General features: G+C 38.3%; 1 protein-coding gene across 2 annotated transcripts in view; it reads left to right on the top strand.

Moving 5' to 3' along the window:
* Nucleotides 1-506: 506 nt before the first annotated feature.
* The window catches only part of LOC124555731, a 139748-nt gene continuing 112763 nt past the window's right edge, over nt 507-27491 (top strand). Inside the window, exons 1-2 of one of the 2 annotated variants that reach the window (XM_047129753.1) lie at nt 513-653; nt 6644-6700. The gene's annotated coding sequence lies outside the window, so the exon portion shown is untranslated. Of the gene's footprint in view, nt 654-6643; nt 6701-27491 lie in introns of both variants that reach the window. The other variant, XM_047129752.1, reaches the window with a different exon arrangement.

The raw sequence follows: 27491 nt of genomic DNA, 5'->3' as shown, positions 1-27491 counted from the left end.
CTCCTACCCAGTAGATGAATTTTTAGATATGAAATTGTAATTGTTTGTAAAAAATTATTATGTGTCTAAAGAAACCTTATGTTAAACTGATGCATTCCACATCATTACAAAATGTCGTATTCGTGATCTGTGGAACAAGTGTTAATGTAATGTTTATAGGTATTCCCACTAGCGTCACATCACGGTATACACGAACGCCTACTTCGAAAGCGAGGTCAAATTGACAAACATGTTGGATTGCGCACAGGCTTGTTTGACAAATCCGTGCATAGCTACGACCGAATTTGACAAATAAGTTTGGCGATCGTGTAGCCACCTGTAGTGACTGTGCGGCGTGCGCTGGCAATTCGTGTTATCGATTAGACACCTCAGAGACCTCTAGTTACAGTTTGTAGAACTTTAGTCTGTTCTGAGGGTGTCTATCGTCAATAAATTCTGAAGTTTGTTTTGTACATATGTGTTTTGTGCAATTCGTGTTATCGATTAGACACCTCAGAGACCTCTAGTTTCAGTTTGTAGAACTTTGGTCTGTTCTGAGGGTGTCTATCGTCAATAAATTCTGAAGTTTGTTTTGTACATATGTGTGTTGTTACGAATTATGGTCATTGTAGTGGAGTGAAAATGAAGTCGTTGCGGGTAACTAGTTTTGTTCGGTATGTATATCAAACCAAAAGCATAATTTCTCCTTGTTTTTCTATTTTTAAAGCTGATTCAACTAAGTGTCAGGATTTTTATTGTGAATCTTGGTTGATGTACGTATTTTTGACTGATTTTTGTCCATGTACACGTTTTAGGAACAAATAAAATTTTATGTGAGAAATGGGTTAAATTTGTAATAGTTCGAGAATGAAGTAATTTTTTAATGTAGATTTCTTGTCTTTATTTCGTCTTTATTTCTGCTGTTACATCCGAAACCATGGAATAAAAGATATTCCATTATTATCAGAAGAAAAACAGCGTTATGAAATTATAGTATTTAATTACTGTAACCGCTCTGCGAGAAAATTTGATAACGGGGGAAATATTGATTGACACTATATGCAGGTGTTTCGCACGACTTAATGGAACTCGGTAATATTAAAACGTTTACACATTTTTTGATGACTTTGTATGATGTAGACAAGCCCCGTAGGAATTATGCAGCAAACAGCCTGTAAATGATATACCGAGGAAGCAAACTTTGGTCTAAATTATGAATAGAAGCAACGAACATCTTTTATTCTTAAGTCACATATGAAGAGTACAGTAAAGGAACATGGTTTGTCCATATTATGAAATTGTTCAGGGAGCAATTTTAAAGTTTGAAACCGAACTTCATGGATAGGAATGGACAAAATTAATGAATACAATTGTCATTTGGAAAGACATGTTATATACATTTAATTTAATATAAAGTAATTCCTTAGAAATTTAAGTTGTGGTTTTATTGTCATAGTAAATTAGTGTCCTGCAGTAGAAGGAAAAAAGACGTGCTACTTGCGTATAGCAGAACTCAGGATATTGGTAGTGAAACTTTATATCTTTCTTAAACGTTATGTGTCTGATTAGTTTGTAATTAAAAACAATGTTTGAAACAATAAAAATATTTCTTGATAAGCAGGCTCTCTATGCTAGTTTAACCTCATGTGATAAAGTGGTAAAAAGAATAAAATGTAATATCACCTTGTCCCAACATCCACTATCATCACCACCACCACCACTATTACTTCTATTATATTGTTATCAGCATTATATAAAAATATTTTGTTATAGGCCTACTGTATTTTTATTTTAGCTCTGTAAGCTGGGGATGAATATTCTCCAGAGGGCTGCTCTTGAAATCGCTGTGAGACCCTCCGCACTGATAAAATCCAAGCTCCTTTCATGTTATTCAATGTTGAATGAGACAGGGATGATTTTTATAATGACTACCACTCTGATGGACCGTGTTGGGAAAAGGTGTTTCCTCAAATATTTATTTTTTGGAAATGACCCCCAATTTTGTATCATATCTTGACTCACCCAGACAATATCAAGAACCTTAGGTTTAAATTGAACATATGATCCACACCCAATCCATTTGAACTTATGCTACTGCTTATATGTTAATCAGTTTCATATTCTTATCACACGCCATAAAAACGTGTCCTCTAATAGGTGTAGTTACTTTCACTGTCTCCAAAAGTTGCAGTTCACTCATAAGATAATTAAGATATCTTGGTACAGTGTAATTCTTGTTCTGGCTTGAGCATGAATCACAAAAACATCAATATGTTTGACTTTCTTGTGCAGTAATTCTATCAGAAAGTGAATTAAAAAGGAAACAACTTTATTGGCCTCTTTTCTTCCAATATCTTCAGTGTAAGTGTAGAACACTGAAGCTGCATTTGAAGGCTGATGAATATTGACAGAGGAAACAGACATCTGCCTTTTGGAATAGATGTTATTAGTACTTAATGTTTGCTAAGCATATGTTGTTTTGGTATTCAGTGCAGATTGCTTCTGCTTCATTATAATTTTGGCATTTTAAATGAGAATTTCTGTTTCTGAAATAAAAAATTCCAGCTTTTAATTTATGTACTTTCTAGTCAATGGTGATCTTATTAATATTTTTTTCAAGACTTGTTTCTTCATGTCATGATCTAAATTTTCAGATAACATTGCATTCAGCACTTCCATCTTAGCAGTGTACTTATCGCAGGTTGAGCATGTATCATTCCTTAATACCCAAAGCTATGTTGAATTTGGTGTTGAATACTGTTATATACATTTCATATGAAATGTCAGAATTCGGGCATTTTTCCTGGATCAGTTTATGGAATTTTCCCCCCAAAGTTCCTCAGAAAGATACAATTTCTTGGTCTTGTCTTTACTGTAATGAGTTGAACTACTCTTAAATGAATTAATGTGATCATAAACTGCCATTCCTACTTCTTCCTTAATTTTCTGTATACTACTTCCATGCTTACCCATTCCAGCATGTAGGGACTTGCCCAGTTTCAAAAATTTCTTAACTGTCATTAATTGTCACCATGTTACTCCACATACTGCCATAATGACTTTTCTTTGTACAAGATTTTCATGCACTGTGTCGTCACCTTTCACTCTTACTCTGTAGCTGAAATCACACTCTCTAAGCTTTGCTTCATCTTCATTCTTCCTTGATCACCTTTTGTGAAGTGGAGGTATTGTAATGAGGCCTTTCAGATACAATGGTTGTTCATTTCAGTCTACCATATCACAAAATTTTCATATAATATTTGAAGTTTCTTCAGCACTTACTACCTCAAAAGACTTTTAACTTACAGTTGCGGTCTTCTCCTAGTTCATGTGACTAAACCCTTAATTTCTTCAGGACTTACTCATTAGCCCCCATAACTGCCTTTTCCTAACACTGTTAGAATCTGAAGGTTACTCATAATTTAAAATATATTACTATTAAAACTGAAATGAGTGACACCTGCATTACTAAACAGTATGTCTCAAATTAAAGGTTTCACTAGTATCAGCAACACACAATAAAAGAAAACTCTCTGTTTCTTGCTTCAACTGTGTTTGCCAATCCATAAGGAATCTACAACTTAATACATGACACTGGACAAAGCACATTTATTTCCTGTAGCGAGAGACATTAGCTCGTTCTTTCCCTGCATGCATAACCTAAAATAGAGTGTAAGACGTAGACTATTCATATTATCACATTGGTCGATTAACGTTACTAAGCAACACAGAATCCTGTGTGTCATGGCGTACATAATTCATTTTTGGAAAAAAAGTGGACAAAGCACATTATTTTCCTATACTCTTCACATCACATCATTTCTGCAGTTATCCAGTGTGTCGTCTGACAGGGAAGCAACAGCAAAAATTATTTATATGAAGTATGTAATAAACAACATCACACACTTTTCAATAAAGTGGCAGACCTGTATCAGTGTGCAAATATATATGTTGCTTAGGGTGTATAATCAGTTAGGTATAAACATAATTTTCAACTCTTTCTAATGTATATCTTATGTTTTTTGTAGTTATGAGAATATACAGCCTACAGTTGCAGGTTAGCTTTATCGTTTACCTAGGTTAGTAATAACGTCTTCTTCAGAACCTGCAAAAAGTTAGTATTATAATGTGCTATTAAATTATATTAGATATGGTCATCCTACAGGTTGCAACGTGTAGTACTTACATGAAATATTATTTAAATGTTTGCCTAAAACAAGCCATGTCCTAAGTCAACTTTATAAAACTGATGCATAACCATAAGCTTTTGTCACTTGTATTAAACAAGCTGTAGCAAATTCACTTTAAGCCCATTGTATGGGCCTTGTCGTGTGACTAGAGACTGCGGACCACGAGGGCTTCGCGGTCTGCCTCACAGAGTGCGGCGCGCATGCGTGAGACGTGTAGAATCAAACTCTGAAGAAGACTTTATTACTAACGTTGAAACCTAGGTAAACGATAAAGTTAACCTGCAACTGTAGGCTGTATATTCTCATATAAACAATATCAGTTGCTGTCGCTGCATAAAAATGTTACAAAAAATTTTTTTTGTAGTCTTTACTTCTACTTTGCTACTTCTGTGTCATAATTGTGAACTTGACTTGGCAGTGTTAATGATGTAGTAGAAATACCATGACTCAACTAAGCTAGGCTTACAAAATTTCCAGTGAAATTCCTTCCTTCTATGGAAGTTGTTGAATGTGGCACACAGTCAATCTACTATTTGAATTGATATCCAAATGCATATGATTTACTGCCTTGACAAGAAGATACCATACAGCATTGTTCCGAGGCCGGCTCTTTGTTGGCTGTAATCTATGTTAGAATCCATATTTCTAACAGTGCTGTAGTGCATAGTAGGGCAGAAAGAGAACAGAACATGTCAATATATTTTTTTTATCTCTACATTATTTTTTTGTGGTGTAGCCCAAGGTATAGGTTAGGTTGAAAGCTGACTATTTGGTTCTGAATTGGTGAAGCCAACTAATGTGCACACGATATTGTGGTTGTTGTGTGATGGTGATCTATGGGATATCTCTATTTCCTTGCACCTAGCTGCATCGCCTTGGAGCTTTCTCCTAATCTGACTTATAATTATGTGACTTTTGTGTACCTGAGTGCAGGTAACAAGGATATTATTATTTGCTTTCTATGTCATCTCATAAAAAGTTGCTACCTGTGAGAGGAATCTGTAATATGCACGAATATGTGGCAAGAATTTAGTGGAGGATATTGATGCAAATTTATAAATTGTCTGATTTGTGTGTAGACCTATTTAAATGACTGTAAATATTCACCATTGTGGAAACAGGACATGTAATTTTTCACCATTGGGGAAACAGGTCAGTAATTTATACTTGTTCTCTAACTTTTTTTCATAAGTATGCAACATGACATACTTCACCCGCTCTCATAGAATGAACCGCTGTGTAATGCTGAATACCATCTGCACCTACACTCCACGAGCCACCTTATGGTTTGTGGTGCAGGGTACTTTGTGCGTTAGTATCACTTCCCCCTTCTTATATTCCAGGTGCAAATGGTAAGCCTCTTTGAGGGCTCGAATCTCTCTTACTTTATCTTAGTGGTCTTTTTGTGAGATGTACATAAGTGGAAGCACTATATTTGTGGACTCTTTAAAAAACATATGCTCTCTTAAATCACATCATGATGCAGAACACTTCTCATGTGGAGTCTGTCACTGGAGGTAGCTGAGCATATTTGAAATGCTTTTGCACTTACTTAATGAAACATGCTGCCCTTATTTGGATTTTCTCTATTTTCTTCTATCAGTCCTACCTGGTACAGCTCGCAGACCGATAGGCGATATTCAAATATAGGTCGAGCAAGTGTTATCTAAGCTACTTCCTTTATGGATGGATAGTATTCCCTGTGGATTCTTCTACTGAATTTCAGTCTCTGGTCTGCCTTACCCACAGTTAATTTTTTGCAGTCGTTCCACTTCAAATTCCTCCATATGCATACTCTGTAGATATTTTATGGAAGTAATGTCTTCGTCATTGTTTTGCAGTTGTGTAACTCTGTACCAAGTTTCAATCCTCAGCAGATCTTCCTGCATTTTTATATGATTTTTTAGAGTTGCAACTTCTCTGGATGCAACAGCATCATCCATAAAAATCCTCATGGAACTTCTGATGTTATATGCTAGGTCATTTATATGTATAGCAGAAAGTAATGGTCCTGTAACACTCCCTTGACGCATGCTCGAAGTTACTTTTATATCTGAAGGCTTCTCTTTGTTGAGGACGACATGCCGTGTTCTGTTTGCTGGTAGTTCTTTAACCTAATCACACAGCTGGTCTGATTTTTGTACGGTTGTGTTTCATTCATTAGGAGGCAGTGCAGATCTGTTTCGAATACCTTCCAAAAGTCGAGGAACACATCATTTACCTGAGTGCCTGTATCTACTTCTTTCTGGATGTCATGAATAAATAGTGTGTGCTGGGTGTGTCACCATCGTTGTTTTTGGACCCATTCTTGATTCCTACAGAGAAGATTTTTGGTATCCAGAGTTGTTATACTATACAAGCGTGAAATGTTCAAAAATTCTATGACAGACCAACATCAAAGACATAGGCATACAGTTTTGTGCATGTCTGACAACCCTTTTTGAAAACAGGAATGACCTATGCTTTTTTTACAGTCATTTGGAATGCTTCACTCGTCCAGATACCTGCTGTACATGACTGCTAGAAGAGGGGTGAGTTCTTTAGCATACACTACATAGAATCGAATTGGTGTCCCACCAGGTCTAGTGACCTATCCTCTGTTTAGCGATTTCAGTTGCTTTTCTATCTCTTGGTCACTTATTTCAATATCTGTCATTTTGCCATTCGTGTGACAATTTAAGGGAGGAACTACAGTGCAGTTCTCCTCTGTGAAACACTTTTTGAAAAAGACATTACAACCTGGTCTGTGTTATCTACCATTTCAATCCCATTATGGTCACAGAGTGTCTGGATAGATGGCTTTGATCTGTATTCTGATTTAACATTAGACAAAATTGGTTGATAAAATTTTGCTTTCGAATTCGTTGACCGCATCACACGTGGCCATCATTTTGCCAATTTCGGCATTGTTTGGTTTTTGTGTGTCTATGAGGCTGTGACTACATTTAAATTTGCAGTGTAGTTCTCTTTGCTTTGGTAGCAGCTTTCAAACATGGTTGTCAAACCATGGTGGGTCTTTCCCATCCCTCACAACTTTGCTCAGAACATACCAGTCTAAAGCTTATTGTATAGTGCTTTTGAACTTTGTCGATTGATGCTTAACACTGTTAGTGCTGGAGATGAAATTTTCATGCTGACCATTCAGGTAATATGAAATCTGTTTCTTGTGCAAGTAAAAAGATCTTTTTATCTTCCTTTATATTCCTTTTTACAGCCGTATTCAGTGATGTTGCAGTGGCCTTATGATCTTTGATTCCCTGCTGTACACTGAGTCAAAAAGTTTGTGTCTGTTAAGTAGGTCTAAAATATTACCATCACTAGTTGATTAACTGCTCAAGATAATAGTCAGATATTGCACTTAGAACATATTCACACAATTCCCCTTCCTTACTTCCTGTCCTGGTAATAAAAATTATCTGGAAACCTTATTTGGATCCTACAATTGGGTCTTAGTTATTAACTTTCCAACGCTGGTGGATAAAGACAGTGGGACCCTAATTAATTACGTTTTCTTTGATGAAGCTCAGAGCTAGAAAATAACTGTTTACCCAGTAACAAATTCTCTCTTTGATCATGATGCACAGTGAGTTAGGATAAATAACATAGTGCCTTACAATACGGATACTCCTCAGTGGAAATCTGTTCGAATAATTAATAACTCCAGTACAAATGTTTTTAAGAATAGTTTACAGATGACATGGGATATAATTTATTGTGAACCATATGCTAATATAAAATTTAATCTATTCCATGATAAATTCATATCATTATTTGAAAATAGCTTTTTGCATAAGCTAATCAGGAAGGACGCCAAACAGCCATGTAAAAAAAACCATGGCTCACTATAAGGATTAAAGTCTTGTGAAAGGAAGAGGGAAATGCATCTTTGGCAAGAACGATTCAGACTCCTGCAATAGTTGGACACTACAAAAAGTACTCAGAATTACTAAGAAAGGTTATTAAAAAAATTAAGGAACGTGTACTTCATGTCAGAAATCAGTACTTCTGACAGCAGACTTAAAGCTGTGTGGATAGTGAAATAAGAGACAGGGCAACCAGCTGCAGAACAAGACATCACTATTGAACTGAGTGGAGGGGTTATAAATGAAGAGTCCCAGATATCAAATGTATCTAATAATCATTTCTTGAATGTAGCAGAAAGCATAGGGACAAATAGTTCAAGAGCAAAACGACAGCAGTATGTTGAAAATGTAACTTTCATGAAATCTAATCATATAAATATATCACCAACTTGTCCACCCCAATAGCTGAACGGTAAGCATGTTAGAACGCCACACATGGGGCCCCTGTTTTGATTCCTGGCTGGGGTGGGAGATTTTCTCCCCTCAGGGACTGGGTGTTGTGTTTTCCTCCTCATCATTTCATCCCCATTGTTGACATGCAAGTCGCCTAATGTGGCGTCGCCCTCAATAAGACTTGCACTTAGCAGCCGAACTTCCCGTCTGGGAACTCCCGGCCACTGACACCATACGATCATTTCCATTTCCATCACCAACTTCTTCTTCTGGAGGGGGGGGGGAAGAGAGAGAGAGAGAGAGGGCGGGGGGTGCTCATTTTGTTTTGATGGTGTTTCCAATTGAGTACAAAATATTTGTTCTCATGTAATAAGCCCAGTCTTACCTGAAATATATAACACATAACTTTTTCCAGAGAGACTGAAATATACAGTTGTTAACCCCCCCCCCCCCCTTTTTAAGAAAGGTGATAAGAGAGAGATCTCGATAACTGGTGACCTGTTTCACTGCTGACAACATTCTCCAAAATTTTTGGGATGATGATGTATTTTAGAATAGTATCTCACCTTAGCAACAATAGTATCTTAGCAAATCACAGTTTGGGCTCCAGAAGAGTTGCTCTACTGAGAATGCCAGTTACGCTTTTATTTACCAGATCTTACAAATCCTAAATAATAAAATAGCACCAGTTAGTATTTTCTGCAACCTATCAAAGGCATTTGACTGTGTGAATCACAGTATTCTCCTAGCTAAATTGATGTTTTATGAGATTGATGGTATAGCCAACCACTGGATTATTCATTATGCTGTATTTCTAGAAAGCTGGGAAATCCCGTTGAGGTCCACTGGATAATGTCGTATCTAACCAAAATAATGCGGAAAGTTGTACTTAGTAATTCAAGCAATATAGTCTAGGGATATAATTCTGACTGGGGAAAAAAATTACGTATGTTGTTTCCCAAGGTTCAGTCTTAGGCCCACTCTGTTCCTCAGATAGGCCTATATAAACAATCTTCCATCTACTATACAGAAGCAGAATTACACTGGTGTCCAAAATTAAAGCAACAAACCACTATTTACCTGTCCTGTGTCTAATTCGCGATATAATGATACAATCTGTCAACAGATGTCCATGTGATCATGTTCTGCATGGAGGATGGGAGGATCATCATCACAGAATCATCTGAGCCTCAGGTTTAAGCCTTCCACTCAGCTCCAAACCGGAGGACTGCAATTAGTTCTGGGAACAGGGCTACAAAACAGTAGTTCTGCTTCCATCTCGTGAGTGAGGCCTAACTGTCTTCACCCTCTCACCACAGTTGAATGGGGGAGGGGGAGAGAGAGAGAGAGAGAGAGAGAGAGAGAGAGAGAGAGAGAGAGAGAGAGAGAGAGATGTTAAATGCTATGGGATTCACGTTAACTTCTTACTTCAGTAGAGGAAATATGGAGGAAGGAGGAGGTGCCACATTTGTCAGAAACTGTCTTTATTTCAAGAATATTGATATTAATAAATTTTGCTCAGAGCAGCACTTACAAGCTTGTACAACAGTAGTAAAATTTCATAATGAGCCTTTTATAATAGTAGGTATATACAGATCACCTTCAGGAAATTTTAACTCTGTTGTCCCATCTCACAGTAAAAACCAAGGAAATAGTAATTGCTGGTGATTTGAATGTGGATTTATTAAAAAACTGTGTCTGTGAACAATTATTGGAATCAGCAACGCTATCACTCAATTTATTTTTATTTTATTTATTTACATGTCAAGTTTCATAGGGCCAAATTGAGGAGCAAATCTCCAAGTTCATGGAACATGTCAGTACTTGGAATTACAACATAAAAAGTAATAACAGATAAAAATAAAATGTTTATGAACCCAAAAAAGTCAAGCCATAAGTTTAAGTAAAAGCAATCAACAATACAACAAGAATCAGCTTAGTTTTACAAGGAACTCCTCGACAGAATAGAAGGAAAGTCTTCAGTTTAAATTTGAAAGCGTGTGGTTTACTGCTAAGATTTTTGAATTCGAGCGGTAGCTTATTGAAAATTGATGCAGCAGTATACTGCACACCTTGACTCATGAACAGGAGTCGACAAGAGGTTTGTTAACTTACACCACTTGTTGCCCGAACCTCCCGTTTCTGAGCCAAAAATATCCTTTTAGAAATGGAAGAGCTACTGCAAAGTATAATACCGTATGATGTAAGCGAATGAAAATAAGCAAAGTAGACAAATTTAAATTTTTGTGTCAAACAATCACTCAGTTCAGATACCATTCGAATACTAAAAATGGCAGCATTAAGTCTTTTAATAAGATCCTGAATGTGGGCTTTCCACAACAGTTTATTATCTATCTGAACTGTTCAGTTTCACTAATCATATGCCCATTCTGTGAAATTAAAACTTCAGATTTTGTCGAATTGTGTGTTCGAAACTGTAAAAACTGAGTCTTACTGTGATTTAGCGTTAGTTTATTTTCTACAAGCCGCGAACTTTGGTCATGAACTGCACTATTTGAAACCAAGCCAATGTTGCACACAACATCCTTTACTACCAAGCTAGTGTCATCTGCAAACAGAAATATTTTAGAGTTACCTGTAATACTAGAGCGCATATTATTTATACACTCCTGGAAATGGAAAAAAGAACACATTGACACCGGTGTGTCAGACCCACCATACTTGCTCCGGACACTGCGAGAGGGCTGTACAAGCAATGATCACACACACGGCACAGCGGACACACCAGGAACCGCGGTGTTGGCCGTCGAATGGCGCTAGCTGCGCAGCATTTGTGCACCGCCGCCGTCAGTGTCAGCCAGTTTGCCGTGGCATACGGAGCTCCATCGCAGTCTTTAACACTGGTAGCATGCCGCGACAGCGTGGACGTGAACCGTATGTGCAGTTGACGGACTTTGAGCGAGGGCGTATAGTGGGCATGCGGGAGGCCGGGTGGACGTACCGCCGAATTGCTCAACACGTGGGGCGTGAGGTCTCCACAGTACATCGATGTTGTCGCCAGTGGTCGGCGGAAGGTGCACGTGCCCGTCGACCTGGGACCGGACCGCAGTGACGCACGGATGCACGCCAAGACCGTAGGATCCTACGCAGTGCCGTAGGGGACTGCACCGCCACTTCCCAGCAAATTAGGGACACTGTTGCTCCTGGGGTATCGGCGAGGACCATTCGCAACCGTCTCCATGAAGCTGGGCTACGGTCCCGCACACCGTTAGGCCGTCTTCCGCTCACGCCCCAACATCGTGCAGCCCGCCTCCAGTGGTGTCGCGACAGGCGTGAATGGAGGGACGAATGGAGACGTGTCGTCTTCAGCGATGAGAGTCGCTTCTGCCTTGGTGCCAATGATGGTCGTATGCGTGTTTGGCGCCGTGCAGGTGAGCGCCACAATCAGGACTGCATACGACCGAGGCACACAGGGCCAACACCCGGCGTCATGGTGTGGGGAGCGATCTCCTACACTGGCCGTACACCACTGGTGATCGTCGAGGGGACACTGAATAGTGCACGGTACATCCAAACCGTCATCGAACCCATCGTTCTACCATTCCAAGACCGGCAAGGGAACTTGCAGTTCCAACAGGACAATGCACGTCCGCATGTATCCCGTGCCACCCAACGTGCTCTAGAAGGTGTAAGTCAACTACCCTGGCCAGCAAGATCTCCGGATCTGTCCCCCATTGAGCATGTTTGGGACTGGATGAAGCGTCGTCTCACGCGGTCTGCACTTCCAGCACGAACGCTGGTCCAACTGAGGCGCCAGGTGGAAATGGCATGGCAAGCCGTTCCACAGGACTACATCCAGCATCTCTACGATCGTCTCCATGGGAGAATAGCAGCCTGCATTGCTGCGAAAGGTGGATATACACTGTACTAGTGCCGACATTGTGCATGCTCTGTTGCCTGTGTCTATGTGCCTGTGGTTCTGTCAGTGTGATCATGTGATGTATCTGACCCCAGGAATGTGTCAATAAAGTTTCCCCTTCCTGGGACAATGAATTCACGGTGTTCTTATTTCAATTTCCAGGAGTGTATAAATAAGGAACAGTCGGCCCCAACACTGATCCCTGGGGCACCCCCCACTTGACTGTACCCCATTCAGACCCCACATCACAGCCATTCTCATCATTGTGAATAATGACCTTTGCTGTTTGTTGCTACAGTAAGAGGTGAACCAGTTGTGAGCTACTCCCCGTACTCCATAATGGTCCAACTTCTGGAGCAATATTTTGTGATCAACACAATCAAATGCCTTAGTTAAATCAAAAAATGTGCATATCGTTGTAAACCTTTTGTTTAACCCATCCAGTACCTCACAGAGAAAAGAGAATATAGCATTTTCAGTTGTTAAACGACTTTTAAAGCAGAACTGTACAATTTGATAGCAAATCGTGTGATACAAAATTATCAATTATCCTTACAGACAGAGCCTTTTCAATAACTTTAGCAAACACTGATGGCATAGAAATAGGTCTAAAATTGTCTGCATTGTCCTTTTCTCCCTTTTTATATAGGGGATTTATTACTGAGTACTTTAATTGTTCAGGAAACTGACAGATGTTAATGGAAAAATTACAAATATGACTAAGTACAGGGCTAACATATGCAGCACAGCACTTTAATATTCTGATAGGCACTTCTTCATGTCCATGAGAGTCCTTAGTCTTCAGTGATTTACTTATTGACTCAATCTCCCCTTTGTCTGTATCACAGAGGAGTATTTCAGGCATCAGTCTTTGAAAGGCATTTGCCAAGAGAGTTACATGATTCCCTGTTGAAACTAAATTTTTATTTTATTCACCAGCAATGCTCAGAAAATGATTATAAAATACTGTACATATATCTGATTTATAGGTGACAGACATATTTTTACTATGAACTGACTTTATATCGTGAACCTTGTGCTGCTAACCAGACACTTCCTTCCCAACTGGCCATATGGTTTTAATTTTTTGATTGTGACTACTTCTAACATTTTGATTCAATTTCCACTTTGTTCTATATGATATCCTTATCCCACTAGTCAGCCACCCAGGCTGCCTATTACTGCTAGCACCCCGTTTAGAATGTTCTAATAGAAAGCAACTCTCAAAGAGCATGAGAAATGTGTTATGGAAAGCATTGTATTTATCGTCTATGTTATCGGCACTATAAACATCCTGCCACTCTTGTTCCTTGACAATGTTTAAAAAATTCTCTATTGTTGTTGGATTAACTTTCCTACATAGTTTGTAATTATATGTGACACTTGTTTGAGTACAAAAGCCATTTAGTGTTAAAATTTGTGCATCATGGTCTGAAAGGCCAGTCATCCTTTTACTAACAGAATGCCCATCTAGTAATGAAGAGCCGGCCGGAGTGGCCGTGTGGTTCTAGGCGTTGCAGTCTGGAGCCGAGCAACCGCTATGGTCGCAGGTTCGAATCCTGCCTCGGGCATGGATGTGTGTGATGTCCTTAGGTTAGTTAGGTTTAATTGGTTCTAAAGTTCTCGGCGACTGATGACCTCAGAAGTTAAGTCGCATAGTGCTCAGAGCCATTTGAACCATTAGTAATGAAGAATGAATAAAAATATTGTCTATGGCTGTGCTACTGTTCCCGTGCACCCTAGTTGAAAAAAACACAGTCTACATCAGATCATATGAACTTAGGAGATCTACCAGCATCCTTTTTCTTTCACCATCATATACAAAATTTGTATTGAAGTCACCACATATGACTAATTTCTGGTACGTTCTACAAAGTGAATCAAGAACCCTCTCTAGCTTGAGCAGAAATGCTCAGAAGTCAGAGTTAGGGGACCTATAAACAACAACAATTAGAAGTTTAGTTTCACTTAGTTCAACTGACCCTGCACAACATTCATACATCTGTTCAGTGCAGTGCCGTGATACGTCTAAGAACTCAAATGAAATACTGTTTTTTTACGTACATAGCCACTCCCCCATCCCGCAAGGAAGTGCATGAAAAACAACCAGCTAATCTGTATCATGGTAAAGGAAGCCTCTGAATTGTCAGATTATTTAAGTGGTGCTCTGATATACCAATAATTTCAGAGTCAACATCTATTAGCAGTTCACTAACTTTATTTGTATTACCTCTTATATTCTGGTGAAATATGCTAATTGCTTCTCTACTTGGAAACATGATGTCCTCTAAAGGTGAGCCTTTAGTTAGAGGGACTTCCTTTAAGCAGGTATACCTATCACCTGACTTCAGTCTAAAAAAGGCACAGCTCTAAACCCAACTACTAAATGAATTTTTCCACCATTGAACCCACCACCATCACCCATTACCCTGTCACCTATAAGCTTTGCCAGCCTCCCCTTTCCATACCTATTGAGGTGCAGGCCATGCGTAGTGAAACCCGATCTACTGATAGACCCAACTGGCACCATTGAAATGTTCCTCCTGTGGACTTTGCAACCAGGATATGTAAATGCTCTAAGACTGCAATCGATAATATCTTTGTAGACAAATCTAGGGAAAAAGTCATAACACAAAGCCAATAGTAAATGGACTATCTGATCATGGCATGCAGCATCTTGTGTTAAATGTGGAAACTTGTCAGGATAAAAAATCTGTTAAATCTGAGTACAGGAGGGTAATAAATCAGTCAAAGATTGAAAAATTCAGGAAGTTGCTCAAAGACATGAACTGGATAGATGTTTACAGTACTTCTGACTCAAATGGAAAATACAAAGCATTTATTAATAAAGTTTTCATTTTTGAAAATTGTTTTCAAAGGTAACTCAAATGAAACAAAAGTAAATAATAATAATAATAATTCTACTCACAATTGGAAAGCCCCTGGAAAAGATAAAATAGCAAATTTCTGGCTAAAGAAGTTCACCTCAACACATTCACATCTAACTAAATTATTTAACAATATAATAGAGGGAAACATTCCACGTGGGAAAAATTATATATAAAAACAAAGATGAGGTGACTTACCGATTGAAAGCGCTGGCAGGTCGATAGACACACAAACAAACACAAACATACACACAAAATTCAAGCTTTCGCAACAAACTGTTGCCTCATCAGGAAAGAGGGAAGGAGAGGGGAAGACGAAAGGAAGTGGGTTTTAAGGGAGAGGGTAAGGAGTCATTCCAATCCCGGGAGCGGAAAGACTTACCTTAGGGGGAAAAAAGGACAGGTATACATTCGCACTCACGCACATATCCAATATTTAAATATGTCTGCTTGTGTCTGTATGTGTGGATGGATATGTGCGTGAGTGCGAATGTATACCTGTCCTTTTTTCCCCCTAAGGTAAGTCTTTCCGCTCCCGGGATTGGAATGACTCCTTACCCTCTCCCTTAAAACCCACTTCCTTTCGTCTTCCCTTCTCCTTCCCTCTTTCCTGATGAGGCAACAGTTTGTTGCGAAAGCTTGAATTTTGTGTGTATGTTTGTGTTTGTTTGTGTGTCTATCGACCTGCCAGCGCTTTCGTTCGGTAAGTCACCTCATCTTTGTTTTTATATATAAATTATTTAACAGTTACATTGCAGACCCATACACATTCCCTGATACACTTACACATGGAATAACTTATCTGAAACCTAAAGATCAAGCAGACACAGCAAACCCAGCTAAATGTCGCCCCATAACATGCCTACCAACAATATACAAAATATTAACTTCAGTCATTACACAGAAATTAATGACACATACAACAAAGAACAAAAAGGCTGTTGCGAAGGAGCACGAGGATGTAAAGAGCAACTGATAATAGATGCAGAGGTGACATATGAAGCTAAAACTAAACAACGGTCGCTGTACTACGCACACATTGATTACCAGAAAGCTTTTGATAGTGTACCCCACTCATGGTTACTACAAATATTGGAAATATACAAAGTAGATCCTAAATTGATACAGTTCCTAAACATAGTAATGAAAAATTGGAAAACCACACTTAATATCCAAACAAATTCAAATAATATCACATCACAGCCAATACAGATTAAGCGTGGAATATACCAAGGAGACTCATTAAGTCCTTTCTGGTTCTGCCTTGCCCTGAACCCACTATCTAACATGCTAAATAATACAAATTATGGATACAATATTACTGGAACATACCCACACAAAATCACACATTTGCTATACATGGATGATCTTAAACTACTGGCAGCAACAAATCAACAACTCAGCCAATTACTAAAGATAACAAAAGTATTCAGCAATGATATAAATATGGCTTTTGGAACAGACAAATGTAAGAAAAGTAGCATAGTCAAGGGAAAACACACTAAACAAGAAGATTACATATTGGATAACCACAGAGACTGCATAGAAGCAATGGGAAAAACAGATGCCTATAAATATCTAGGATACAGACAAAAAATAGGAATAGATAATACAAATACTAAAGAAGAACTAAAAGAAAAATATAGACAAAGACTAACAAAAATACTGAAAACAGAATTGACTGCAAGAAACAAAACAAAAGCTATAAATACTTATGCTATACCAATATTGACCTACTCATTTGGAGTAGTGAAATGGAGTAACACAGACCTAGAAGCACTCAATACACTTACACGATCACAATGCCACAAATATAGAATACATCACATACATTCAGCAACAGAAAGATTCACATTAAGCAGAAAGGAAGGAGGAAGGGGATTTATTGATATAAAAAACCTACATTATGGACAGGTAGACAATTTAAGAAAATTCTTTATAGAACGAGCAGAAACTAGCAAAATACACAAAGCAATCACTCATATAAATACATCGGCTACACCACTGCAATTTCATAACCACTTCTACAACCCTTTAGATCACATAACATCAACAGATACGAAGAAAGTAAATTGGAAAAAGAAAACACTACATTGCAAGCACCCGTATCATCTAACACAGCCACACATCGATCAAGACGCATCCAACACATGGCTAAGAAAAGGCAATATATACAGTGAGACGGAAGGATTCATGATTGCAATACAGGATCAAAGAATAAAAACCAGATATTACAGCAAGCATATTATTAAAGATCCAAATACCACAACAGATAAATGCAGACTTTGCAAACAACAAATAGAAACAGTAGATCACGTCACAAGCGGATGTACAATACTAGCAAAAACAGAATACCCCAGAAGACATGACAATGTAGCAAAAATAATACATCAACAGCTTGCATTACAACATAAACTTATAAAACAACACGTTCCCACATACAAGTATGCACCACAAAATGTACTGGAGAATGATGAATACAAATTATACTGGAACCAGAACCATTATAACAGATAAAACAACACCACACAACAAACCTGACATCATACTCACCAATAAAAAGAAGAAATTAACACAACTAATCGAAATATCCATACCCAATACAACAAACATACAAAAGAAAACAGGAGAAAAAATTGAAATATACATCCAACTGGCTGAGGAAGTCAAGGACATGTGGCATCAGGATAAAGTTGACATTATACCAATTATACTATCAACTACAGGAGTCATACCACACAATATCCACCAGTACATCAATGCAATACAGCTACATCCAAACTTATATATACAACTACAGAAATCCGTAATTATTGATACATGTTCAATTACCCGAAAGTTCCTAAATGCAATATAACATATACCGTACAGTTAAAAGGAAGTCACGCTTGATCAAGGTTTCTTGTCACTTTCCATTTTTGACCAGACATAACATCTGAGAAAAGAAAGAAATAATAATAAATCGTGGATTACACAAGGAATAAAGATATCATGTGGTACGAAAAGGAGACTGTATCTGCTATCTAGGAACAGCTCTTATGTTAGTATTATAATGCATTACAAAGTATACTGCAAAATATTGAAGCAAGTGGTCCAGAAATTGAAGCAGCTTTATTATGAGAAAAAGATATGTACATTGGACAACAAAGTAAAAACAGTAGGGGGTATAGTGAAGACAGAGACAGTTAGGGCCAAAAAGGAAGAGGAACAAATAGCTTTAAAAATAAATGAGACTTTGGTAAAAAGTGCATGTAGTGTTACAAACCTCTTAAACAGGTACTTCATTTCTGTTACTGACAGCTTGTGGTTATCAGGTTCAGTGAACAGTGCAATGGACTATCTGAGATCAGTCTTTAAAAACAACTTGAGTAATATGGAAATCACACTCACATCTCCCAAAGAAATAGCATCCATCATAAAATCCTTAAAATCTAAGTATTCTCGTAGGTATGATAACATATCAACAAAGTTGATCAAAGAGTAGTCATGCAGGTTGAGGTCTATCTTAAGTTATTTGTGTAATCAATGTCTTATCAGTGGAACATTTCCAGACTGGGTAAAGGATGCTGAAGTTAACCCTCTTTACAAAAAGGGGATAGAGATACCATCAAACTATTTACCAATTTCACTTTTGCTAGCTTTGTCAAAAATATTTGGAAAGGTTGTGTTCAAGCATCTCCTTAAGCATCTGACTACAAATAGTATATTGCCCAAGTCACAGTTTGGGTTTCTTAAGGGTTCTGACACAGAGGAAGCTACTTACACTTACTGTGAGAATGTACTTAATTCATTAGATAATTAATGAGAGTCTACTGGCATTTACTGTGACCTGTCAAAAGCCTTTACTTGTGTGAACCACAGCATTCTCTTAAGTAAATTAGAGCATTATAATATCACTGACAATGTTGTGAAATGGTTTGAGTCTTATCTAACTAACGGGAAACTAAGGGTGTCATCGTGAAATACCTGTGCAGTAAGCAGTCAGTCTTCATCTGATTGGGAATTAATTATGTGTGGTATTCATCAGGGTTCCATTTTGGGCCCATTGCTTTTTCTTGATTATATTAATGACCTCTTGTCTGTTACGTTGCCAGATGCTAAGTTTGTTTTGTTTGCAGATGATACGAACGTTGCAATAAGTAGCAAGTCAAGTCCAGATTTAGAAATAGTCGCTAATCAAATTTTCACTGACATTAAAAAATGGTTTAAAGCTAAATCACTGTCATTAAACTTTGAAAAGACCCATTATATGTAAGACATTTCCTTCCAGCATGTGTATAACATATGAAGACATGCAGATTGAAGAGGTTGACAGTGCTAAATTTCTGGGGCTACAACTCGATAATATATTCAAATGGGAGGGGCATACCACAAAATGCTTAAGTGCCTAAAGAAGTCTGTATTTGCAGTGAGAATTATGTCAGATGTAGGAGATGTAAATATAATTAAAAAAAAGTTGCATACTTTGCTTACTTTCATTCTATTATGTCATGCAGGATCATATTCTGGGGTAGCCCGTCAAACCAAACAATAGTTTTTAGCATCCAAAAGCATGTAATAAGGATCATTTGTGGTGTAAATTCAAGAACATCATGTAGAAACCTGTTCAAGGAACTTTGTATTCTAACCTCTGCTTCTTAGTGTATTTATTTCTGAATGAAATTTGTTGCAAGTGATATGTATCTGTTTCCAATAGTTCAACACATAATATCAATACTAGGAATAAGAACGATCTACATAAAGACCTAAAATTACTTCATAAAGACCTAAAATTTCTTACCTTGGTCCAAAAAGGGGTCCAATGTTCAGGAACACACAATTTCAATAAATTGCCAGTAACCATTAAAAACTTGGTTTCAGATAAAGCACAATTTAAATAGAGTTTGCAAGACTTTTTGATGGACAACTCCTTTTACGCTCTAGATGAATATCTTAACAGGTACTGATACACCAGCTTAAGTAAAAATGTCTGTTAGATTTCAGTTTTGACAGTACTTGGTTACAAGTCAAAATTAGGTATTTTGTCTATGATAAATTTATTAATGGGGCATAACAATGTTTCATTCTCACAGCATATTAATTTCGTAAATAGTAGCAGTTCCAGTTTACTGTAATGTATTCACCTATTTTGACAATCTTCTGACAAGTGATTAGGCTAGTAAGTATTATATTCAAATGTTTTATGTTTTTTATGTTATAATTTCTGACATGTTCCGCACCCATGAGAATCATCTCATTTTTTTGGGTCTATTTAGCGAAAACTGTATCTAGTTTAAGAGAGGGGTGGGGGGGACTCTCAGATTGACAGGTTGTCAGACAATTCTCACTGTTGAATCAGTGTTACTCCTCAAGTATGAAACGTAGCATATTCTGCAGTTATGTCATGTATCAACTGTGCATAAGTCATTGATGGAGCACCTATTTTGCCAGTAATGTCTGTCTCAGATGATGTAAATTTTTAGCACCGTATGCTAAAAATTTTGTTTCATTTACTTGATACTAAATTTAGACTACTTTATTTGGCTTATGGAAGGATGGAATAATTTTTTCCTATCACTTTCTTGGATCGTATCACTAGACATTACTTCAATATTTTCGTTTCACAGAACAAAACAAGAACAAAAATCAATCTCAACAGCAAATACCAGTCTTTAGCCAACTACACATGGGCCTGTAAACCACTCATATAGGTTACCTGAAAATTATCAGAAAAAGTAACATGAAGTCTGCATTCTGTTTGCTGGTATCTCAGTTTCCGCTAGCGGAAAGGTTCTTAATAAATGACGGTATGAGACAGTGAGAAAATTTTTCTCATATTACGTATACTGTGTACATCAATACCCTGCAAGCCATCTGTTGGTGTGTAGCAGAGTACTACTGATGCCACTGATTCCTTCCCCCTCCCCCCTTCCCTGTTCCACTCTCCAGTGTTGTGTAGGAAGAGTGAATGTTGGTAAGCATCTGTATTAGCTCTAATTTCTTGAATTTTCTCATCGTGATCATTTCGCGAGACCTATGTGGGAAGAAGCAATATGTTGTCTGACTCTTGCTAGAAAGTACTCTCTCGAAATTTCAATAGTAAACATGTTTGTTATGCACGATGCCTCTGCCATTTGAGTTTGTTGAGCATCTTTGCACTGTCCTTGGAACTTCTCTGTCTCTTCTGTCATTTGTACCAGATAATGGTCGCAGATTGATGAATAATACTCAGGAGTCAGTCAAACAATCGCTTTGTAAGCCATTTCTTCAGTGAATTACTACATTTTGTTAAGATTCTTCCTGTGAATCTCAATCTAGTATCTCAGTCGCTTGTAAGTGACTTCAGTAGTGAATTACTTACATTTTGATTTGATCCATTATAAATGGTTTTTTAAAGCCTGCGACTGTAGAAACAATAGGTTTGTTTATTAATAAGTAAATCTTCTGCTACCAGTCACAATTTTTCTCGAAACGTGTCGTGCGAAAAGTAAAATCTATTGTTTCTACAGTCGCAGGCTTTCAAAAACCATTTATAATAATTAAATCAGATTGTTAGTGCCAAGCCAGGCAATGAAAGCTATATATAAATACAAAAACCTCAAAATGAAAGTACTGAAAACAGTTGCACGCATAAGATTCAACAAGCACTGTCAACAACTGGGCATAATTCCGAAATACATAAAAGTGAAAATATGTTCTAGCAGCAGCATAGCAAAACTTATAAAACACAAAGCAGAAAAACTCTGATTGAAAACCGAAATAAGGCAGTTACACAAGAAGAAGGACTTAGCAAACAGAAAGCTACTTACATGCAGATAGAAGCAGCAAACAACATGGAATCCACAGTTTATGACAGCATTTGCAGACACATCCAAGACATAGTCGACAAGGAGTACTTGACCATTTGCAACACACATAACAAGAAACTACAGACCTTGACATCCAAACAAGATAAGAGATCCAGCCTTGAGATAACTGACAAAAGCATACACACATTTTACAGCAGAATGGTGAACAACACAGACATAAAGTTCAACCAAAGAGAAAACAATCTACTCCAAAAAGGACTAAAATACAATGTAAAGCCTTACCTCAACAACCATACACTGAAACAGGTTATAGCTCCAACTAAAAGTGCAGCAGATGATGCAAAATTAAATTCAAATACAAAAGCAGCAATAGGTCACAAAGTAAGCAAGCTTCTTGAGAAAGAAATGAATAAAGATAAGTTTAGATCTAAATATACAATAAATGATTCAAAAACTTTAAAATCTATAAATAATAAACTGGAAAAACAACCAGTCAATAGTTGTAAAGTCCGACAAAAGTAATACATTAGTTGTGATGAAAGAAAAAGAATACATAGACAAAACAAATGAATTTTTTGCTGCTAATAATATTCAGCACATTGAAAAAGACCCAACCAAACAATTTCAAAGAAAGTTAAGGAGCAATTAAAGAACACACATGTCCTGTTGACAGAGACTGAAAAGAAATACCTTACATGTATGAATCCAAAAGCACCACGCCTAAGAGCACAGCCAAAAATACACAAAAAATGGAAACCCGATACGTCCCGTGGTCGACTCTGTAAATAGCCCGGCATACAAACTGTCACAAAAACTGAATAACATACTGATGAAAAATTATACATATGAAACAACATACTCCATAAAAAGCAGCACGATTCTAGCTAAAGAACTAAGAACCAGAAAACTCCCCCAAGATGCACAGTTTATATCACTTGACATCACCAATCTTTATTCAAACATACCCATAAAAGAAGCTCCAACAGTAATACAAAAGAACTTTATGCAACACAAGAAACTTTCATACACAGAGATTGTTGAATTTATGGAACTCCTTCAGTTATCCCTAAGGTACAACTACATTACCTTTAATGACAACATTTATAAACAACCAGATGGCCTAGCAGTGGGATCATGTATATCCGGTACCATAGCTGACATATACATAAATCACGTAGAACAAAAATTATTTGACAGCCAAAAACCTTGCCTAAAGAAAATAGAATTTTATAGGAGATATGTAGATGACACACTGCTGTTAGTGAAAGGGGATACCAAAGATATCACAGACATTCTAAATCATTTCAATAATCTAAATGAAAAAATTAAATTTACAGTGGAACATGAGCAAAATAAAAGTATCAACTTTCTAGACCTAAATATTACAAGACACAACACACATGCACATTCAAAATTTATAGGAAAAACACAATGACTGACACCACAATCCCTGCAACCTCATGTCACCCAAATATCCATAAACAGGCAGCATACAGGTCTATGCTGCATAGGGCAACAAAAATACCATTGAACCAAGAAAATATGCAACAAGAAATAAACACAGATTGCAGTTGCCAATGGGTACAATGCTTCCATGGTTGACAGAATCTTAGACAAAGTGAAGAAAAACCCAGGTACAAACTGTACCACAGAAGAAAAAGAGAAAAACAAATGTATATCTAGTATCCCATACATAGGCAATGTATCACAGAAGATTGCAAATGTTTTCAAAAATCACAGGGTAAGAATTGGGTTTTCTGCATCTAATAAACTGCAACAAAAACTAATACATAATACACTCCTGGAAATGGAAAAAAGAACACATTGACACCGGTGTGTCAGACCCACCATACTTGCTCCGGACACTGTGAGAGGGCTGTACAAGCAATGATCACACGCACGGCACAGCGGACACACCAGGAACCGCGGTGTTGGCCGTCGAATGGCGCTAGCTGCGCAGCATTTGTGCACCGCCGCCGTCAGTGTCAGCCAGTTTGCCGTGGCATACGGAGCTCCATCGCAGTCTTTAACACTGGTAGCATGCCGCGACAGCGTGGACGTGAACCGTATGTGCAGTTGACGGACTTTGAGCGAGGGCGTATAGTGGGCATGCGGGAGGCCGAGTGGACGTACCGCCGAATTGCTCAACACGTGGGGTGTGAGGTCTCCACAGTACATCGATGTTGTCGCCAGTGGTCGGCGGAAGGTGCACGTGCGCGTCGACCTGGGACCGGACCGCAGCGATGCACGGATGCATGCCAAGACCGTAGGATCCTACGCAGTGCCGTAGGGGACCGCACCGCCACTTCCCAGCAAATTAGGGACACTGTTGCTCCTGAGGTATTGGCGAGGACCATTCACAACCGTCTCCATGAAGCTGGGCTACGGTCCCGCACACCGTTAGGCCGTCTTCCGCTCACGCCCCAACATCGTGCAGCCCGCCTCCAGTGGTGTCGCGACAGGCGTGAATGGAGGGACGAATGGAGACGTGTCGTCTGCAGCGATGAGAGTCGCTTCTGCCTTGGTGCCAATGATGGTCGTATGCGTGTTTGGCGCCGTGCAGGTGAGCGCCACAATCAGGACTACATACGACTGAGGCACACAGGGCCAACACCCGGCATCATGGTGTGGGGAGCGGTCTCCTACACTGGCCGTACAACACTGGTGATCGTCGAGGGGACACTGAATAGTGCACGGTACATCCAAACCGTCGTCGAACCCATCGTTCTACCATTCCTAGACCGGCAAGGGAACTTGCTGTTCCAACAGGACAATGCACGTCGGCATGTATCCCGTGCCACCCAACGTGCTCTAGAAGGTGTAAGTCAACTACCCTGGCCAGCAAGATCTCCGGATCTGTCCCCCATTGAGCATGTTTGGGACTGGATGAAGCGTCGTCTCACGCGGTCTGCACGTCCAGCACGAACGCTGGTCCAACTGAGGCGCCAGGTGGAAATGGCATGGCAAGCCGTTCCACAGGACTACATCCAGCATCTCTACGATCGTCTCCATGGGAGAATAGCAGCCTGCATTGCTGCGAAAGGTGGATATACACTGTACTAGTGCCGACATTGTGCATGCTCTGTTGCCTGTGTCTATGTGCCTGTGGTTCTGTCAGTGTGATCATGTGATGTATCTGACCCCAGGAATGTGTCAACAAAGTTTCCCCTTCCTGGGACAATGAATTCACGTTGTTCTTATTTCAATTTCCAGGAGTGTATAAAGTGTAATCATGATCCATATTCAGACTCTGGAATGTACAAGGTAACATGCCAGGAGTGCCCCTAGTTCTACATAGGACAAACAGGCAGAAATTTCAACACTAGGTACACAGAGCACATTAGAGCATACACACAGCACACACACACTACATCAGCAATAGCAACACACACACATAATACAGGACACCCATTTGGAAAAATAGAGCAAAATGTCAAAGTACTCCACTGACTACATAAAGGACACAAAATGGATTTACTTGAAGAACTGGAGATATATTCACATTACTGAAAATGTTAAGATAAAATATTAAATGAAAAACTTGAAAGTAAATTTCTTCAGATGTTTTGATAATATACTTAAATAAAAAAAGTAAAACATAGAAATAAGCACAATTGTAAAATAAATATATGTAATTTATGAGCCAAATTGTTAAGATAAATAACCTCTGTACAAAAACATATAATCCGTGGAAGACCTATAATGTTATCTCTGTGGACTACCTGTAAGAAGATCTTCGTAACTGTTTTGTTTACATAAGATATTTCCTATGTGTAAAGTGTACAACAAGTTATGTGTGATGTTTAGTGTGTGTGAGACTCTGCACAAATGGACCATTAGAAAACTGTAAGTACAAATTCTTCTAAATTTCGCCAATAACTTCACAAAAAGAATTGATACCCAACTAAAAAATTCGCGTGTTTCTTATATATTGCAGAAAAGTCAACGAAATGAAGCAGAGTCACACACACTGACAACATCAAAAGAAATGGCTTAATACACACAAAAAACGCACTTGAAAATGGAAATTATTTCTCGAAACGCGTCGTGCGAAAAGTAAAATAAAGAAAAATCGTGACTGGTAGCAGAAGATTTACTTACTAATAAACAAACCTACTTACATTTTCTTAAAAGTCTTCCTGTGAATCTCGGTATAGCATCTACTTTACCTATTATTTCTTTTTTGTGGTCACTCCACTTAAGGGTACTCTGGATAGATACGTCTAGATATTTTACAGTATTTACTGTTCCCAGGAAATTGTCATCAGTAGCATATTGTACAATAGTGGACTTCTTTTCCTATGTATTCAGACTATGTTACATTTATTTACGTTCATGGTCAGCTGCCAGACCCTGTGCCATTCATCAATCTGCTATAGGTCCTTATGTGATTTGTTACTGTCTTCTGCCATTGCTACCTTCTTACGGGCAACCACATCATCTGTGAACAGCTTCCAACACATTCTCCTAAATCATTAATATACATTGGAAACGGCATGGTCCTCTCATGCTTCCTTGGGATACTCCCAATATTATACCTGTCGATTTTGTTCCACCAAAAGCAATGTGTTGAGTTCTATCTGCAAGAAATCTTAAATCCAGTCTCAAATCTGGTGTGATACTTGGTAAACTCATATTTGTTTCACTATATGGCATTGTGAGACAGTGTGAAATGCCTTCCTGAGGTCAAGGAACATGACATCAACTTGATCAACAGTGTTTGCAGCGCTGTGGATCTCGTGGAGAAAGAGAGAATGTTGAGTTTTGCAAGATCTCTGTTTGCAGAATCCATGTTGATTTTTGTAGAGGAGATTTCCATTTTCCAAAGCATCATAATACATGAGCATAAAACATGCTCCACAATTCTCCAACATATTGATGTCATAAATGTAGGCTTATAATTATGTGCACCTGGCCTATGACCCTTCTTAAAAATGCTAATTTTTTTCCAGTTGCTAGGTACCCTCTTTTTGTGCCAGCGACCCACAATAAAGTGCTGCTAGAAGGGGAGCAAGTTCTTACGCGTAGCCTGTGTGGAATGTTACAGGTATCTCATTCCACTACAAAGCAATTGTGGTTTTTTTTTTTTTTTTATTCTGCGATCGGTCATCTCAATATCTGCCATTTTGATGTTTGTACAGTGATTGAAAGGAGAGGCTGTATTACGATCTTCCATAGTGAAACAATTTTCTGAGACAGAATTCAGAATTTCAGCCTTCTCTCTGTCATTTTCTGTTTTCCTACCATTATGGGCACAGAGTGACTGAATAGATGATTTTGTAATGCTCATAAACAGTTTATGTAAAATCAAAACCTCCAACAGTTTTTAGTCAGATTGTTTGATAAAATTTTACTTTCAGAGTCATTGAACATTTCTATCATTGATCTCCTTATGCTAAATTTCAGTTCGTTCAACTTTTGTTTGTCAGCTAGGTTTTAATTTCTCTTGAATCCATGATGAAGTTTTCTTTGTTTACAGAAGAGTTTTCTGACACAGCTATTAAACCCCT

Source organism: Schistocerca americana, chromosome X (genome assembly GCF_021461395.2).
Source record: "Schistocerca americana isolate TAMUIC-IGC-003095 chromosome X, iqSchAmer2.1, whole genome shotgun sequence".
Taxonomy (NCBI): Eukaryota; Metazoa; Arthropoda; class Insecta; order Orthoptera; family Acrididae; genus Schistocerca; species Schistocerca americana.
Note: the sequence above shows the minus strand (reverse complement) of the source record. Positions and strands in the feature narration are given on the sequence as shown.